General features: G+C 56.9%; 1 protein-coding gene across 1 annotated transcript in view; it reads left to right on the forward strand.

Annotated features, from left to right (window-relative positions):
- The first annotated feature begins 5,002 nt into the window (after nucleotides 1–5,002).
- CAPN5 (calpain 5) overlaps nucleotides 5,003–13,995 on the forward strand; it is a 61,473-nt gene continuing 52,480 nt past the window's right edge. The window contains exon 1 of the mRNA XM_075415823.1: nucleotides 5,003–5,086. The gene's annotated coding sequence lies outside the window, so the exon portion shown is untranslated. The remainder of the gene's footprint in view (nucleotides 5,087–13,995) is intronic.

The following is a 13,995-nucleotide window of genomic DNA, read 5'->3' on the forward strand; positions in this document are numbered from 1 at the left end:
GGCCTGCTTAAATAAATCAAGTGAGTAGGAGATTATGCTGCAATCATGTGGAGAGGGAAAGGAGAGAATACATTACTGGTATTCCAGAGCCTGCGACTGGGGCAAACAACTTTGCAGAATTTAGAAAAATGAGGTTTCGTTCAAGTGCAGATGGATGACTAGAGGAATGATGGTAGGCTCGTTTCTTGGTATCTTCAAAGAGGAGCAGAAGACTGCAACCTGGTGGGATCAACAGTGCTGAGCTTGCCCTCACCAGGCAGCTCCTGCACTGGGGCTGGGGTGGTCGGAGGTTGCCCGCTGCGTCTCCGCAGCGTGAGGGTGAGGATAGGGGCTCTAGCTGCCCGCCTGCAGTCATTTTCTCCCTTTTCTCCCCCAAACAAGGCTCGGAGCAGGAGAGCTGGCCTCGTAGGAGCAGGGTGGCAGGAGTTCTCCACCTCCTACTGCCCTGAGCAGGCAGACTCTCACCTTGATCCACCCCAGGACCAAACCTCACCCTGGGGGTCCCCTGCATGAGCGAAAACCAGGAATTACTCCTGAGAGGGAGGAAAACCTCACTGAGCCATCTGCTTTGAAATCCCAGAAGGAATAATGAAATCGCATTTGTTGGAGGAATCACTGGCTGTGATTTGTCTCCTCCGCTTTGCCTTTTACCTTTATTCCTTCTTATTTTGGGGGTCTGGTTTTAAAGCATCGCTATTTCTTCCCCCCAAAGCAGCCCTCAAGTTGCTCCCGTCACCGCGGCCCCATTTGCATCACGCCGAGGAGCAACAAAGCATCGTTATAAATCGTATTTGCATCATTCTCCTCCCCCGGCTGAGGCTGAAATCGAAAATGCAACTAAAGTTAATCGGCGAGATCTGGGCCTGAGACGAGACCGGGCTGGGGCTCCACGTCCCCGTGGGGAGATGGGAGCGGCTGGGGACCTGCTCGCTGCCGTAATTCAGCGGAGGAGCTTTTCCCCGACGCTTTCCAGCCGGTTAACAAAATAAATCCCAGCCTCCTGCTGCTGCTTCGTCTCGAGGGTGAGCACCTTTCATAGAATCACAGAATCACAGAATGGTCGGGGTTGGAAGGGACCTCTGTGGGTCATCTAGTCCAACCCTCCTGCCGAAGCAGGGTCACTTACAGCAGGCTGTAGAGGACCTTGTCCAGGCGAGTCTTGAATTATCTCCAGAGAAGGAGACTCCACAACCTCCTTGGGCAGCCTGTTCCAGTGCTTTCATCTTGGTTTGCTTTTGTTTTCCCTCCCTCCTCTTCTTTTGCCCTTCGTCCGGTGCCGTGCATCATCACCTGTCACCCCCCTGGGTGACCAACACCGGCACGTGTCCCCCGGTCCGCGTGTCCCCAGCAGCGAGCTGTTCCCCTTAGCAGCTTTGGGGTCAAACGGGTGAAACAGAGCAATAGGAATTTACCCATTTCCCCTCCCTGTTGCCATTAAAGCAAGCCCCCAGCGGCTGACTGAGCAGGAGGAAGGATGGATGCTAATATTAATTAATTAACACTGACGGGGTGTCTCCGTGTTTAAGCGCATCACAAATCACAGCGGGCTCCACGCTCTCCCTGCCCTCCCTGCGAGCAGCAGCAGCGTCCAGCCCTGCCCTAGTCTGCCTGGGGTTTTAGGGCCGTTACCCATGATCTGGGGCTTGGGGTTGGAGACCTGTGTAGGATCTACTCTTCCCCCTTACAGAATCACAGAATCACAGAATGGTAGGGGTTGGAAGGGACCTCTGTGGGTCATCCAGTCCAACCCTCCTGCCAAAGCAGGGTCACCTACAGCAGGCTGCACAGGACCTTGTCCAGGTGGGTCTTGAATATCTCCAGAGAAGGAGACTCCACAGCCTCCCTGGGCAGCCTGTTCCAGGGCTCCGTCACCCTCAGAGGGAAGAAGTTCTTCCTCGTCTTCAGCTGGAACTTCCTGTGCTTCAGTTTGTGCCCATTGCCCCTTGTCCTGTCGCTGGGCACCACTGAAAAGAGTCTGGCCCCATCCTCCTGACATCCACCCTGAAGAGATTTGTAAGTATATATTAGGTCCCCTCTCAGCCTTCTCTTCTTCAGGCTGAACAAGTCCAGCTCCCTCAGCCTCTTCTAGTAGGAGAGATGTTCCAGTCCCCTCACCATCCTTGTAGCCCTTCAGAAACCCTTACAAACCTTCAGAAACTGAGGGTTTTGTCTCTTTTTTTTTTTTTTTTTTACCCCTTTTTGTTATGGTCTTTGCCATTTGCTGCTGGAGTTTCCCGCCGTGGCGGGGGTGATGGTTCAGCACTGTGTGCGTCCTGGCGCTGGACCTAACACAGGGTCCTAAACACGGGGTCCTAAAACCCCTGTGGGTTTTAGGTTTGTTTTTTTTTTGTTTTTCCTTGGCAATTTTTGATGAGGGGAGACAAGTGGGGTGTACAAAACGGGACCCTCACGCTGACCCGGTTTTGAGCACAACCAGATCGCAGCAGCACCGAGATCTGTGGGGGAGAGGGGAACACAAGCAAAGAGAAGGAAAACGTTAGAAAATGGCTCCTGCTGCCAAGGAAAGCACTCGCAGAACTACAGATTTTTGGCTTTCCTATTCCTTTAACTCACAAATGAATTAAAATAATTGTAGCACAAATATGGCACGAATTGAATAAGTAATTAAATTATCATAAAATTAACAGTGTAATAGCAAGAACCTGAATATGAAAAGCCCCAAAATGTCTCGGATAATGAGAAACTTGCGGGGACGGCTGGCCCCGGAGGAGGCGGATCACCCACGTGCTTCGTGGTGACCACGTACAGCTGCCGGTGACACCTCGGTGGGACCAGCAGCTCGTGTCAGGCCAACGCTGCTCCAGCCACGGCCTCCTTTCTAATTTTATCACCAAAATTTCACTGCATTACTGCAGATGTGGCAAGCAGATGTCCTGAAGCGTTCACTCTGTCGCTGGCAGGCAGCAGCGAACCCTTAGCCCTGTTTTTTTGTTGCCTGAAAGAGTCTGATCCACCGTAATTTTGATCATGAAAAGTTTATTCCTGTCATTAACAACCGCTTTCTTTACTTGTTCTTCCCTTGCCATCTCTTTTTGGCCTAATTTCTGCTAAACCCTGAATATTGCCAATAAAGCTCGTGGGTCAAGTGAGAGCGTCACATCCGAGCTGCCCGTGATGGAGGGTCTGCAAAACTCCACCAGCCCCTTCCCGCCGTGGGGGATGTGCTTTTGGGTGGGTCATGTTTATTTTTCCCCTCTCGGACGTGTATTTGTGGGCTGGGAATGTATGTTTTCCACCGTGGGGCCATGGCTGGTCTGGCAGCCTCAACCCCCTTGCCAGCTCCGTGACACCCATTGCCATGCCCACCTTCACCCAGCTTTTGAACCCCTTCCCCTGTGCCTCAGTTTCCCTCTTTCCAGACAGAAAAGGAGAATAATTTGAGTCTTGGGCTGGAAACCACGTCTCCTCCAGCCCCAGTGATCCCGCCCCATGTCATTTCTGACTGGAGAATGTCCCCTTTGCACCCAAATCCTGCAACCCCTGCACCCCCCATGGGTGATGTCCTAATACACCCCTGGTGCCTGGGTGGCTCTGGCGTGCAGTGCCCACTGGTGCTGGTGCACAGTGCTCCAGTTTGCCCAGTTCCCAGTCCTGGTGTCGGGCCCCAGGCAGGGCCAGTGGGACCTTGTCCCAGTATCCAGTGCCATGGCGACGCTGGTCCCAGTGCTGGTGCAAGTGCCAGTGCCTGGGAGGTCCCAATGGCTGGTGCCAGTGCCCAGGTGATCCAAGCACTGGTCCCAGTTCCCACTACCCAGCCGGTGGCGCTGGTGCCTGGGCAGCCCCGGTCCCCCATCCCAGTTCCCCACCCATATGGTGCCAGTCCCGGTTCCTGCTGGTGGACCCGTTTCCCAGATGACCCTAGACCCCGGTGCCTGGGCAACGCCGATCCCAAATCCCAGTTCCCAGTAGCACTCCCAGTTCATCAGACTGGTCCCCAGTCCCAGGCACAGCTCCTGGGCCAGTGCCAGCTGGCATTGCTCCCATTCCCCGCTGCCAGGTGGTACCAGGTCCCATTTCCCAGCGACAACCCCAGTTCCCAGCGGTGAGTGATGCTGATTCCCAGTGCTGGTTCCCATTCCCTGTGCCGGTTCCCATTCCCCGTGCCAGTTTCCCATTATTCCCAATGCCAGTTTCCCATTCCCGGTGCTGGTTTCCCATTATTCCCAGTGCCAGTATCCCCTTATCCCGGTGCCAGTTTCCCATTCCTGGTGCCAGGTTCCCATTCCTGGTGCCAGTTCCCATTCCCAGTGCTGGTTTCCCACTATTCCCAGTGCCGTTTTCCCATTCCCAGTGCTGGTTTCCCATTCCTCGTGCAGGATTCCCGTTCCCCGTGCCCATTTTCCCATTATCCCAGTGCCGGTTTCCCATTCCCGGTGCTGGTTCCTATTCCCGGTGCCCGGTTCTCGTTCCCGGTGCCGGTTCCCATTCCCGGTGCCGGTTCCCATCACTCCCCGTACCGGTTTCCCATTATTCCCGGTTCCCGTTCCCCGTGCCGGTCCCCGGTGCGGTTCCAGCGCAGGCGCGGCGGCGGCGGCCGCTGCCCGCCCCGTCGGGGCGGTGCTTGGAGCTGGGGGGAGGAGTCCGAGCGCTGCGGGCAGCGGAACACCGAGCCCCGGGAAACGGCACCCAGCACCGGGAACCGGCACCGGGCAGCGGCACCGAGCCCCCGGAACCGGCACCGAGCCCCGGGAACCGGCACCTGGCAGCGGCACCGAGCCCCGGGAACCGGCACCCAGCACCGGGAAACGGCACCGAGCCCCGGGAACCGGCACCGGGCAGCGGCACCGAGCATCGGGAACCGGCACCCAGCACCAGGAAACGGCACCGAGCCCCGGGAACCGGCACCGGGCAGCGGCACCGAGCATCGGGAACCGGCACCCAGCACCAGGAAACGGCACCGAGCCCCGGGAACCGGCACCGGGCAGCGGCACCGAGCATCGGGAACAGGCACCGAGCACCGGGAACAAGCACTGGGCACCGGCACCGAGCACCGGGAACGGGTACCGAGCACCGGGAGCCGGCACCGGGCAGCGGCGCCGAGCCCCGCGCATCGAGCCCCGGGCAGGTAAAGCGAGCCCCGGCCCCAGGGTCGGCAGGAGCTGGGACCCCCCCCCCCCCCCCCCGCCGGGGGTCCAACCTCCCCCTCGGGGGATGCTGCAGGCACCTGTAGCTGAGGGCATCGCGCCCGCGTGTGGGTCCGTCTGCATTGAAGATGATGTTGGGGCAAAAAAAGTGCTGAAAGCAGTCACCCGCCTGCGCTGCCTTGCGTGGGGAGCCTCGGTGCCCTGGCCTGTCGCAAGCGCTGGCTCGAGGGCCGGGGTTCGGGGGGTGCTGGAAGTCGGGGTGCCGGGGGGGCTGGTGCGGGGGAGAGTCGGTACCCCAAAGGGCTGAAACCCCGCGGCTGCTCCCGCTCCGGTTTGTTTCTGCTGGAGGAGCCAAGCTGGGCTGAAACTTTCAGCCGCGAGGCCTCACGCCGGAGAGCGGGATGTCTGCGCCGGGAAAAAAATCAGTCTTGAGGTTTCGGTATTGTTCTTTTTCCAATTTTTTTTTTTTTTTCTGGGACAAACCCAAGGGTTTTTAGAAAGTTGCAGGGAAAGTTAAGGCGAGAGAGAGCTCCTGCCCTTGGGGCAGGCCGGGCTGCTGCTGGGGCGCAGGAGATGGATGTCTCTGTGGGTTTCCAGGCTGGAATATGAATCTGGAGTTCCGTCTGAACATGAGGAAGAATTTCTTCCCTCTGAGGGTGGCGGAGCCCTGGAACAGGCTGCCCAGGGAGGTTGTGGAGTCTCCTTCTCTGGAGATATTCAAGACCCGCCTGGACAAGGTCCTCTACAGCCTACTGTAGGTGCCCCTGCTTCGGCAGGGGGGTTGGACTAGATGACCCACAGAGGTCCCTTCCAACCCCGACCATTCTGTGATTCTGTGTGATTCTGTATCCTGGGGGTGGGAGGCACCATCCCTTCCTCTCTTTCTTCCTGCCCTGAAAATGTTCTGAGAAACCTGCCTGGTGCTTTCTAACACAGGGTGTCCCGTCGGAAGGGGCTTTGGTCCTCCATCCCTCGCCTCCCGCTCCGGTAGCTGCCGGGTGAGCCCAAGCTGCTCTCCTGGCCCTGCAGATCCACCCACGTGCCATGCTTGGGATTTATTACCAATTATTTATTGCCGATCACCGTTACGTTTCTGCCTGGATGCTGCGTCGTTAGCTCTGCGCTTGGCGGGGAGCGCGGGCAGTCGTTGGCGAACGGAGATGGAAGCGGGGCAGCGGCGGAGGATGCTGCTAAACCCTCCGCTGCTTTTCTTGCTGCATCCAGCAAGGACCGAGCCGCAGCCTTTCCCCGGGGCGCCTTTCCTCTCCGTCCACTCTCGCATCTTCGGGGGCTCGGATCCCCCCTCCCGGGCTCAGCCTGGTGTCCGGGTGTGCTGATCAGGTGCTATACCGGGGCGAGGGAAACGCAGGGTCCCTGCAGCTGCCTGTCCCACCCCACGCTCTGCACGTGGGTGGTGGGTAGCCCAAGGCAGATGCAGAGAGCCTGGCTGGCCGTGCTGCTCGGGGTAGCGGTGAGCTGACGGGTGCAGGCGAGAGCAGAGCAGGTATCGCCTCTTGGGAGCATCCCTAGGGCTGCAAGAACCAGGCAGGAGGAAAAGCAGCAGAGCCAGGCGTGGATGGAGGAGCTGATCATGCTCTTTGAGAGACCCTCCACCGCTGGGAGCTGGATGTGAGGTCTAAATGCCCCCCTGCAACGGGCGCTTGCTCGGTCCCCGGCGCTTGCCAGGAGCCATGCACTGGAATCGGTTGGGAAAAACTTTCTCGTTGGCAGCAGGGTTGAGGATCAAGGCGTTAGAGAAAGGCAGAGCGGGTTCTGAGGAAGGCAGCGTGGCTTGCTGTGGCAGGCCCTGCTCGGAGGAGAAAGCAGGCCCCTTTGCCATGTCCTAGGGACACCCCGTGTGAGGCGCAGAAGCACTGATCCTGGCTGCAAAGCAGTGACACGTGACAAAGGAGCAAAGTGACATGACCAAGGCACTTGGGAGGTTAGTGGCAGAGTCAGGTCCAACCTTGCTCTCTGCCACAAGCCCCCCCCGTCCTTGTCTGTTCTGGCAAGGAATGCCTTCGGCGGGGCTTTGACGTGGCCACGAGCCCAGCAGAATCCCTGCTCGGCTGCTGCCTCTCCTGCCACGTTGTCTGTTCAGGGGAGCTCTTTGGTGGATGCCCATGGAGAACCACTGTGGGCATCCTCAGACCCCGGGGTGGAGGGAGGTTGAAAGCCAGGGCTGTTACCGAAGGGGGCTGTGTCGGACCGACCTGTAGCTTTTCGCTCATTTTTAGGCAAAGATGATGCTACTGGTCTCCTTTATCTGGACTTAGAATCATAAAATCACAGGATTTAAGGTTGGAAAAAGACCTCTAAGATCATCAAGTCCAACCGTCCAGGGCTTTACACACTTAGTGCCTGTGGAAGTAAGTTAGTGAAGAATACTTCTGCTGGGGGCTGGGGGAGGTGGCAGAGGGCACCACCGGACACATTAACCCCACGCAGGAGAGTTTAAATCTGCTGAAAGCCTTTTGGGGAAGATCTGAGCTCGTTCTCATTTTTCATGCCAAGGTTTGCCTGCAAAACCAAGCTGAGAGGCGCTGTCCGTACGGGGCCGAGGAGATGCTGGACCAGAGGGAACCGGCTGGCCTTGAGGATGGCTTGCAGGGCTTGGGGATGTCCCCTAGGACCTATGTCAGGCCACACAGAGGGGGTGCTGTACGGATGGGCTTTGTGCTGTGTCTGGAGGTTGAATCTTGTTCGGCCGAGACTGGGGGGGCTGGGGGCTGTTTTGGCCCTGGGTGCCTCGGGGAGGGCTGCAAAAAGGCGAGAGGAACCAGATGAAGGGTGATGGTGGGACGAGGGTACGGAAGAGTTAACGTGGAAGGACCGAGCTCTGAGATCTGGTGCTTGAGAGGGATGAAGTCAGCCTGGAGCAGGTGCGGGGAAGCGGGGCTGCGAGGCTGAGCAGGGGGATGGAGAGCCATTATACGGGAGGCTATAAAAGCCCGGCGAGACAAAGGCGGAGAGGGGATGTGCTCGCTGCCTGTAAATACATCCGAGGGGTGAACACCGGGGAGGCAGAAGAGCTGTTTAAACTGGAGGACGGTGCTGGTGTGGGGACAGATGGGTGGGAATTCATTCCGTTTAGCTTGGGAGGCTGATGTGGAGGCTCTGCAACTGCACCCCGTCGGAGGAGGGCAGGGCAGTGTGAATTAGGGCACATCACCTCTCTGCTAAGGTGCTTGACTGTGACAGAGAGAGCATTTAGGGGCTTGTCGAGATAGGGGACCAGGACGCTGTGGCCCAGACACCCTGTTCTGGTACCTCTGTTGGGAAGGGCTGTGCTAGCCAAGCGGGTCTCCCCACCAGACCAGGCATGAAGCAGAGGAAGCCCAGCCTGGTCGCCGAGATAATTTTTTGTCTTTGATTACGCCTCAAAAAAAAAAAAGAAATATCCAGCTGCCCGTTCCCTGGTCGCTGCACAGATTAGTAACAAAGCATCGAAGCTTTAAGGAGGCTTCGGATCTGATCCCGAGAGGAGGTTTAGGCAGCGTTTGTGCTGGGGTGTGATGACACTGAGAATGAGCGCATCCTCTAAGTCCGCTCACGCTTGTGCGTTCATTACCGGATAATTTCGGCTGGTCCAGAGGTGCCAAGACCCCTCTCCTGACGCTGACTCCGAGCAGGGCAGCGTCAGGTTAATATGTGGGGGACGAGGAAGATGCAGCTGTGCCTTGAAGGCTGGGATCAGGCACTCTCCCTCCTCCTCCTCACTAGTGGTGTCAACTCCTTTCTCTGCAGATGTCTGGAGGTGAAACCTCTCCCATGCTTGTGGGAGGGTTTCAGCCCTAGAGAGGTGTCTGTTGCCCTTTGCTCCTGCCATGGGGCACACCCAGCTACGGTTTGTTTGCTGATGTCTTCGTGCCTGAGCCTTCACCTGCTCTTCTGAGCTGCTTGTGGAGCACAAAGGCTGAATGACCGGCTTGGGTTGACCTGCTTCGGGCAAGGCAGGGCTCCTCCATCTCCTGGCCCCCCCGGGCAGGGTCATGGATGGGGAATAGGGTTCAGCGATTACTCTGACTCTGCTCACTTCCAGCTGATTACCCAGGGAGAAAGGACCAGGCTCTGGGCGCTGCAAAAAATGGACACAGACCCACTGGCTTCGTGGGGGCTGCTTTTTTCGCCAGTCTGGCTGCGACATTAACCCTTCCACTGCTCTTAGCTCTCCCCCTCGCACCGTGGAGCCTTGTCATCCAGGGGTTATTCCTGCTAAATTGTCTTACACTGTAGGGGAGACCCCCATTCTGGTGTCTCAGTATGGGGGGGGGAACTTCTCGAGATGATGGTGGAGATATAAATGGTTGCCATCGAGTTTTTCACCCCATCAGGGGAAAAAATCCTTGCTGCTCTGCAGTCTGGGACCGGGGAGGCTTCAACAACTCTTGCCTTTCTGCACGAGGCATTGGTTTTCAGCCAATATTGCAGATCTTGGTGCTTTGGGGATCATCCCGCGCTGGAGATGTGACAGATGATCGCCCTGCAAGGCCGTGCTGGGAGCCCGCGGGGCTGGCAGCATGTAGGTCAGAGAACCCGGCTCCTCTGGGCCCGATCCAGCCCTTCAGAGGGGGCTGGACTGAGCTCCGCACCCCCCGCCTGCCTTCCCCCAGGCAGCTTTCATGTGCTCTGGGGAGTATGTCCCAATTCGATAACATTTTGATGCATTTTACCTTAAAATACTCATCTGGCACAGAAAAGCACTCCCTGCCCCTTGGTTTGCCCTTGTGGAAAACCGACCAGTTCCAGTCCTTCCACCATCCATCTGAGCATCACCTCCGCTCTCTCGGGTCCCGCGATTTCCGTCGGTGGTCGGCACAGGGTAAGGGGAGAGGGGACAGCAAAGCACCCCGACCACCTTAACTCTGCCCCACGCTGGGAGGCTGGAAACCTTAACGGGAAGGTCTGAAATGGTAGGTGGGAGAGGGCTTCTTCTCCCCACGGTGCGGGGACCTCCTTAGCTGATCGGGCAAATTGTCTCCTTGGCTGGCCGGAGCTCAGCCACAGATGGGGGAGGCTGCAGCCCTGGTTTATTCTTTCGAGGTTGATCCTGTAATCTGGCCATAACGAAGCTAAGAAGACTGCGGCAGCCCGGGGATGGGGACACAGAATATTGCTTTTCTAGGCAGCAGGTCTCGCTGATCGCCGGGTGAAAAGGGCAAGGCTCCGGCTCTGCTCCTGCCTGGCCTTCCCTTAGACCAGATGCTTTTTCCCCTTTCCTTTGTTTTTGTTGTTGTCGCTGGGGTTTCTGCTGTATCTTCAGATAACTCATACAGTGAACTCCCTGGGGGAGAAAACGCATCCCTCCCTTGCAGTGAGCTCCCACTGTCCCAGCTTACGTTGCATTTCTGCTTGTTCGAGGTTCCCTGGCTCGCTGGCGCAGGATGCCGATGGCTCCGGTTGACTCCATCCCTTCCCAGCCCATCCTGAGCCGTTCCACCATTGCCCTCAGTCCCCTTACAAAGAAGAAGGAAGCACAGCTGTTTGTTGCTTGGGGTTTGGGGTTGGTTTATTTTATTTTTTGCAAGCCACACCCTGGTAAGCAAGAGCTTCCTACAAAGTGTTTGCTGCTTGCTGCTCCAAAAGCCTTGCAAAGCTGGTCCTACCAGTTGTCTGAGCGTGTGCAAATACCTGAAGGATTGCTCCAGGACGACCGAGGGAGGTGATTTCTCTTGCGCTGGTAAAAGCTGCAGCTGAAAACTGTGCTTTTGCGGAGCCTTGCGAGCCACTGCTGCATGGGCGTTGGATGGGGATGGTGTCTGCTGGCTGCTTGCCTGGCCAGCCTTGCCTTCGGCTGCCCGGTAGGTCTTCACGCAGGAGCAGGAGAGCAGTGATTTATCACGTCTAATGTGGGGCTGTGGCCGAGGCTGCGCAGGTTTCTGACCCATGCAGGGAAGTGAAACTCTTCCCCGGCATCACAGGGAACATTTTATACGTACCCTGTGCCTCGCTGCTCCAGGATAGAAGAGCATCTGAAGAAATATAGAGCAAGGGGTCCCCGCAGGATACCTGCTGGGAGAAGAGATGGGGCTCAACCCCCACCCCAGAGCCCTCAGCTCAGCCCGTGCTCTCCCACTTGCCGCAGAGTTTCTGGACAGACTTCGGAGCAGTGACAGATGTTTGCTGGGATGAGAGCAGGGGTGATGGATCCAATTGCCAGCCACGGCAGCAGGAGCAAGCACCAGCCACGCTGGGCTGCAGCAAAGCAAGAGGTCTTGGAAGGGGAGAAAACCTTGCCTGGAAGGGGAATCTTCTGACCTGGGTGGATGGCTGCTTTTTATCCTGTCTGTGTAGGGTCCCTCCTGATGCTGCTGCCTGTAATCCCAGTCTCTGGGGGATGTCCCTTAAGGGCAACCCCAGGAGGGGAGTGCCACAGGGCAGCGGATGCTCTCAGAGGAGCAGGGATTTGGGATTTTTCCCCCAAACATGAGGTTGGAGTTGCAGGGTTTTGGTCTCGTTGTGCGTGCTTGTGGCTTGGTGATGGGTTAGCTTGACCCAGGGAGCCTGCCCAAGGGCACAGCTCGGGGTGTTAAGAAAGGACTAGCAAAGGGCAGTGTCTTCTTCTGGGTTACCACAGGAAGGACCCCAGAGGACCATCCATGGGTGCAGAGGTCCTGCCTGGCCCTCTGGAGTGCGTGGAGCAGGGTGGCATGGGGATGCATCACGTCCTGATGGCTGCTCCCATTACAGGAGTGCTGGGAAGCAAAAGCAAACAAAGGTGGGGGCTGCACCAGAGCATGACCCCTACCAAAGGCCATGTTGTGTTCATGCTCAGAGACCTCCTGCACTTTCTGGAGGTCACCATCCCTTGTCAAACGGATCAGTCCCTCTCTGAGTATTTCTGCTATGCGCAAAGAGCCAAAAGCATCTCCACGGCAGGAGATAATCCATCCCCACCCCAGCAAAAATTGCAGTGCTACAGTGCGTGCCAGCCATGGTGCGTAGCAGCAGCTCTTGTGGCGCTGGTTGGCTTTGCCCATCCAGCTGTAGGTCGTGGGCCAGCTGTGGCCCATGGGAGGTGTCCGTCCAACCTCCTGCTACTTGGTAGAGGAGATGCTTGATAGGGAGGTGAGGCTGAATGGAGGTAACCATGGCGCTCGGCGTCATGGCCTGTATCCATCTTGCTGAGGGAGGGAAGCTGGTGTCTGGTCGCTGCCTGGTAGAAGGCTGCAGCTGCTCAGCTCCGAGGGCAGTACGGCAAACTCTTGCCTTTCTATTAGAGAAGAGCAGTGCTGCTGAAATGAAGGAAAAAGGGAGAAAAAGTTGGCTGGGAGGCTGGGGGAGTTGCAGCATCCAAGGCAGAAACACAACTTGGAGAGCTCAAACTGGGCCAGCAGGAATTTACGTTCAGACCGTTCAGCTCGCAAGAGCTGAGTGGATCCAGTAATAAAGATTTCTAATAAACTTCACAAATTTGAGGTGGTCCAGTCTACCTGAGAGGGGCTTCCTTCTTCAAAAGCACTAGCAGCTGGAGTTGCTACAGGCTTTTAAATAGGACTTTGTACTCGTGATGCTTTAGAAGAGTCACAGAAAGGAAAAGTCATCAAAGACAGGGAGGGAAAAGGAAGTAAAACTGAGCAATGGCAGATCTTGGTGGCCCAGCCTGAAGGTTTTGCAGATAAGGGGAACGCTCTTCTGAGGTCAGGCAGTACCCATGTGTGTTCTGGATATTTGCTGTTGTGGCAACGGGATTTATGAGATGTGGGGCTTAGGAAGGGGCTGCCAAGGGGGTGAAGAGCCTGTGAAAGGGGAAGACTGAAGGTGGAGGAGGGCTGCTTTGGATCAGCCGGAGGGACGGACAGCACAGCCAGCCTGGCAGGGACGATCTTAGAATCATAGAATCATAGAAAGTTTTGGGTCAGAAGGGACCCCTAGAGGTCATCTAGTCCAACCCCCCCGCAGCGAGCAGGGACACCACTAACTAGATCAGGTTGCTCAGAGCCCTGTCCAACCTGGTCTTGAATGTTTCCAGGGATGGGGCCTCCACTACCTCTCTGGGCAACCCGTTCCAGTGTTTCACCACCCTCACTGTAAAGAATTTCCTCCTTATATCCAGCCTAAACCTACCCTGTTTTAGTTTAAAACCATTACCCCTCATCCTGTCACTGCTGTCTCTACTAAAAAGATTGTCCCCATCTTTCCTATAGGCTCCCTTTAAGTACTGAAAGGCTGCAATCAGGTCTCCCCGCAGCCTTCTCTTCTCCAGGCTGAACAAGCCCAACTCTCTCAGCCTGTCCTCATAGGAGAGGTGCTCCAGCCCTCGGATCATTTTTGTAGCCCTCCTTTGGACCCGCTCCAACAGTTCCATGTCCTTCTTGTGCTGAGGGCTCCAGAGCTGAACGCAGTACTCCAGGTGAGGTCTCACCAGAGCAGAGTAGAGGGGCAGAATCACCTCTCTCGACCTGCTGGCCACGCTTCTCTTGACACAGCCCAGGACACGGTTGGCCCTCTGGGCTGCCAGCGCACATTGCCGGCTCATGTCCAGCCTTTCGTCTATCAGTACCCCCAAGTCCCTCTCAGCAGGGCTGCTCTCGATCCTTTCATCCCCCAGCCTGTATTGATAGCGGGGATTACCCCGACCCAGGTGTAGGACCTTGCACTTGGCTGTGTTGAACCTCATAAGGTTCACACAGGCCCACCTCTCCAGCTTGTCCAGGTCCCTCTGGATGGCCTCCCGTCCTTCTGGTGTCTCGACCGTACCACTCAGCTTGGTGTCATCTGCAAACTTGCTGAGGGTACACTCGATGTTGCTGTCCATGTCATTGATGAATATATTGAACAGCACCGGTCCCAGTACGGACCCCTGAGGGACTCCGCTCGTCACTGGTCTCCATCTGGACATTGAGCCGTTGACCACTACCCTTTGGCTGCAACCATCCAACCAATTCCT

Source organism: Opisthocomus hoazin, chromosome 1 (genome assembly GCF_030867145.1).
Source record: "Opisthocomus hoazin isolate bOpiHoa1 chromosome 1, bOpiHoa1.hap1, whole genome shotgun sequence".
NCBI lineage: Eukaryota > Metazoa > Chordata > Aves > Opisthocomiformes > Opisthocomidae > Opisthocomus > Opisthocomus hoazin.